The sequence below is a fragment of the Nematostella vectensis genome, chromosome 8 (genome assembly GCF_932526225.1).
Source record: "Nematostella vectensis chromosome 8, jaNemVect1.1, whole genome shotgun sequence".
Taxonomy (NCBI): Eukaryota; Metazoa; Cnidaria; class Anthozoa; order Actiniaria; family Edwardsiidae; genus Nematostella; species Nematostella vectensis.
This window is the reverse complement of record NC_064041.1, coordinates 3,236,526-3,242,283: the sequence shown is the minus strand read 5'-3', so window position 1 is coordinate 3,242,283 and position 5,758 is coordinate 3,236,526.

Below are 5,758 nucleotides of genomic sequence, written 5' to 3'. Positions count from 1 at the left end.
CGCCATATTGCGTGTGGTGCATAACTAAATCAATTGTAATGTTTCGATAGCTACTATGCATGCAAACAGTATTATAATCTCGGTACGCATAACAAAACAATAACTTCAGACCTATAAAGAGCGATGGGAAAGCATGAGCTCTGAGGTCGAGAAGAGACAACACGTTTAGAGGAAAGACGTGAGAGAGAGAGCCTTGTTCCTGCGGGGAGAAGGGTGGGTGGAGATTACAGAAACTTACGCCGTTTGGTGATGACTGAGTGATTTATTGTTATTTTCAGTCTAATTTAATTATTAATTATTCTAATTTATGCATACCGAGAATAGTCATATATACAGCAAAAATAAACTATAACCGCTTTATGCTACGCACCTACTACCTAGCCTGCGTAGCAAGCGTTTCTGTGGAGTTTCGAGCGAAAAAGGTGGCCGCGCGAAGTGGGGAGAAAAAGAATTATCTCCTCCAAGTTTTATTTTTGCCATAGCTAATTCCGTGTTTATGTTTTGAGGCTTCAAACTCAAAAGTACGGAGTTTATTCTAGAGCGTAATGTACCTTTGCGTTATTGCACATGTGTGTGAGGACTTTTTGTTATTTGACACTGTCAACAAAATATCACGAGTCAAAGTTGGAACTCTCATATCTGGCGAAATTTTGGACACGAAAAGTGCTATAAAAGCGATCTTCAGTCGAAAATCGAAAATTCCTCACATACTTTATGACATGGCATAATCATCTATCAGATCCCGAAAATTTGAAGGCGGTATCTGAAAACCCGTCGCGAGGTTACGCCCGACAAGCTCGAGTTTTCGCCTCAAAATAATAGGCTAGAATAGTCAAAGATTTGGCGTGAATACACGGTGAACAGGTCACGGGAAACAGCAAAGGCCCATTTTAGCCGTCTTAGAATGCGATTTATGAAAAAAAATGTTTTGCAAAAATAAAGTTCAAGATTTATTGATACAGATTTTGCAAAAAACACAAAAACAGTGGTGTCAAATTTACTTTTACCAAGTCCTTAACTTCGCGTTTTGCGCGATTTTGAAAAAAGTCGTGAAAATAAAGACTCCCCCAAACAATTCTCAAGCCTTTTGAAAGTACAAACTCCCTAAAACAATTCTCAAGCCTTTTGAAAGTACGAACTCGCAAAAGCAAAGAACAAACTAGCAAAAACAAAATACAAATTAGCAAAAGCACAATACAAACTCGCAAAAGCAAAATACAAACTAGCAAATCAGTGAGAATTTCCAGCAATTCTACTTTTGGCAATTATTTCATTTTTTGTTGACGAAAAAAAGGTTATTTCTAAATTTCAACTTGTCATTTTGACATTAAATTAGAAAAAATCCTATGCTTTTTCGATATTGTCAATTTTCATTTTAAAATTTATATTTCCTACCTTTATTCAATTGAAAATTAGAAATTTAAAAGAACTTCCATTTTACATTTGAATATACCTACCATTATTTGATATTTCTGGTTATTTTCATCTACAGAAAATAAGTCAGGGCGAATTTCCGGCAATTCTACTTTTGGCATTTAATTTATTTTTTCGTTGACGAAAATAAGGGTATTTCTAAATATGAACTTGTTATTTTGACTTTGAAATAGAAAAATCCCTATGCTTTTTTCAATACTGTCAATTTTCTTTTTAAAATTTATGTTCCCTGCCTCATCCATTTCACATTTGGATGCAGCCATTTTGAATATTCCTGTACCATTTTATTATACGATATTTCTGTTTATTTTCATCAACAGTAAATTAGTCATTAAGTCAATTTCTGGCAATTCAACGAACAAGGTTTATTTATTTCAATCACAGGCGGGCTACTTAGCATAACCATCACCCTTTGCGGTGTTCTGATTCCCGCCTTTTTTCTTGAAAAAAAAAAAATCAAAATGGCAGAATACTTGAACGAGAATCAAGAAGAGATAGAAAACCTGGTTTAACAAAATAAGTCTTACAAGGAAATAAGCAATTACTGACAGAAACATTTCCAGAAGTTAGTCGAGGCTTTTCGGAGAGGAATATCAGGCTTTTCTGCAAGAATCGATTTATCAAACGAATGACTGTTTCACAGGTGGACACAATGGTCCAAGAATATGTATTATTGAATTATGTAATCATCATCAAGGGCAAAACGAACGTTTGGAGATGAATGGTGAAATGTCACAGAATAGGCCTAAGGTCATCGTCACTTTCTTCTTCCTCATCTTCATCTCCCATTGGGGGAGGAATATGGGCTGACCCAAAATGTCCGCGAGGCAACACACCACTGGTGCTATGCAGTACTTTCTTCTGGTTCTACAAAACGGACATCTAGATCCATTACTATAAATAGAAGCTTCTCCCCACTGTTCCATGCAAGGCACACATCCGATGAGCTTGTAGCATCTGGGACAACTTGCAGCTGGCAGGGAGCTGGTTGAAAAGCATATGGAGCATTTGAAAAGCTCCTTTACTTCTTGCTGTGCCATTTCCTTTGTTGCGGCCTCTGAATTTGCTGCCAATGATTCACGAGGGGGCTGATCGCTGATCGTTCTTATAAGAGGGCGACACAACTTTGAGCTTGGGGTAGCTGTGGTGATTGTTTTCAAGAACCGCATGGCTGAGTTTGAAACAGCGGGCGTGCAGTTTCAAAGACAGGGCGACGATTCAAACTAGCTGGGGAGGTTTTTATAAGAGGGCGACAAACTTTGAAGTAGCGGGGGCGGTTTTTATAAGAGGGCGACAAACTTTGAACAAGCGGGGGCAGTTTTTTTTACACAGAGGGTGTTGTTCATTTTGAAACAAACGGCGCGCTTATATCACCGCACCTTTACTGAGTTTATACAGTTTTCGCCGATGAAACACGACACGGAATTGAAACGCCACCCAAAACCTTATACTCGAAGACCCAGCCTTAAGGGTCCCGGTACCCCGCAGGGGGACTCTCCGGAAAAGTAGACGGGGGTGCTCGACTTATCTTTAAGGTATAAAATTCTTACCAACTGCTATCTCTTGGGGGTGTTTCAGGATTTTTCCGATTCTGCTATCTTTTAGGGGTTTTCACGCTGGGGAGGAGGATTTTTCTGATTCTTCTATCTTTTAGGGTGTCTCACACTAATGGTGACCCAATCGCTCGAAACGTATTTTACAATAAACCACAAGTCAACTAATCGGTTGATACTTTCGACTTTTTTATCGGTAACATAACAATACAGGATCCGTCAGCCAATTTAAAAGGGCATTGTTTTTTTAATGCTTTCTCTTAGGGTAAAAATTTCTTCAACCACAACCAATGACACCCAATATGCTATCTCTAAGGGGTAAGAATTGTTGTTGACCACTCCCTTGGTGCTATCTCTTAGGGTTGAAATTGATTTTTCTGTCGAACACCCCCGTCTAGCTTCCATCTGGGATGTAGTAATTGAAAGATATCAATATGATTGCACTGTAGCAGCGCAATCGTTTTGTTTCTTGACATACCCACCCCTACGACTCCATACCCACCCCCATGACTCCATACCCCACGACTCCATATTTTTATTTTATTTATTTATTTATTTATTTATTTATTTATTTATTTATTTATTTATTTATTTATTTATTTATTTATTTATTTATTTATTTATTTATTTATTTATCTATTTATTTATTTATTTATTTATTTATTTATTTATTTATTTATTTATTTATTTATTTATGTATTTATGTATTTATGTATTTATGTATTTATTTATTTATTTATTTATTTATTTATTTATTTATTTATTTATTTATTTATTTATTTATTTATTTATTTATTTATTTATTTATTTATTTATTTATTTATTTATTTATTTATTTATTTATTTATTTATTTATTTATTTATTTATTTATTTATTTATTTCACGGTGATGACGGCCGTAGGAGGCAAAGAACAGGACTCGAGGTCCCTTACAGGCTCAGCCTCCGTTGGTCAGCAGTATAGTCAACATTACATACATAAAAACAACACTAGCAAACTTAACAGCGACAAACTGAATCAATGTTGCACTGCCTACAAATAGGACATAAGATGCGCCATGTCCGGATGTCGTCAGGGTGGAAGACTTCGGATAGGCGCGTTTCCAGTAGTGACTTCATGCGAGGGAGACTTGAAGAGGGAGGTCCGCTCAGACGATCTAATTTGCAGGAAAGGGCATTCCAGGCAGGGCAAAAACGTACAAAATACGATTCGCGGAAGGTAGAGGTTCGCGAAGCGATCAAGCGAATGTCTAATCCTGTTGAACCTCGACGAGTGCTAGAGTTTGAAACTTGGATGATACTGGAGATGTCCATGTGTATCTCGCCTTTCATACATCGATAGAGGAAAAGCAGATCAAGGTATTCAAGGAAATAGCACAGAGGGAGGAGATTAATGTTAAGAAGGCGCTGCTTATAGTCCAGTTCGAGTCCTTGAAACATGTAGCGCGTAGCTCACCTCTGCACTCTCTCTAGCGATCTCATCAGATGGAGAGACCCCAACTGGCAGGGCGCCCACACCTGGCTAGCATAGGTGAGGTGCGATCTTACAAGGGAGACATACAGCGTCTTTTGTAAATCGAGGGGGAGACCGTTTGAGCAGTGCCGCAGGAGGAAACCGAGCATCTTGTTTGCTTTTGAGATGACGTTATGGGTGTGTTCACCCCAGGAGAGGTCCTGTGACACTTGGACGCCAAGGTCGCGGACAGATGTTACCCTTTCCAGTGTGGCACCGCCGAGAACATACTCTCTTTCGAAACTTTGTCTCTTTCGCGTAACTCGCAGATTTTCGCATTTGCTTGGCTGGAAAAAGAGCTCGTTGTAGGTTGCCCATTTCGCAAGTGAGTCCAGATCTTCTTGAAGTTTCTGCACATCGTTTGGTGTTGTAATAGTTCGAAAGCATTTGGTATCGTCGGCGAACATAGCAATGCTTGAAGACATCAACCCCCACGACCCCATACCCACACCTACGACTCCATACCCACCCCCACGACTTCATACCCACCCCCACGACTCCATACCCACCCCACGACTCCATACCCACACCCACGACTTCATAACCACACCCACGGCTTCATACCCACCCCCACGGCTTCATACCCACCCCCACGACTCCATATCCACCCCCACGACTCCATACCCACCCCACGACTCCATACCCACACCCACGACTTCATAACCACACCCACGACTCCAAACCCACCCCACGACTCAATACCCACCTCCACGACTTCATAACCACACCCACGACTTCATACCCACCCCTACGACTCCATACCCACCTCCACGACTTCATAACCACACCCACGACTTCATACCCACCCCTACGACTCCATACCAACACCCACGACTTCATAACCACACCCACGACTTCATACCCACCCCTACGACTCCATACCCACACCCACGACTCCATACCCACCCCCACGACTCCATACCCACCCCACCCCCATGACTCCATACCCACCCCACCCCCACGACTCTATACCCACCCCTACGACTCCATACCCACACCCACGACTTCAAAACCACACCCAGGACTTCATATCTAGGAGACTAAGTACAAATATTTTTGTTTTAGGGGGTACATTAAAGCCCTTAGGGAAGGAAAAGAAGGTATGGATTATCATTTACACCATAATCGTTATCCCCACATTTACATCTACACCATAACCACTTATTTATACTGCACCACAGTACACATCACCCTCCACTCTACTCTACCTTCTACACCACCCAGCCTTTATTTCTTCATACACACACACAAACAGTCTA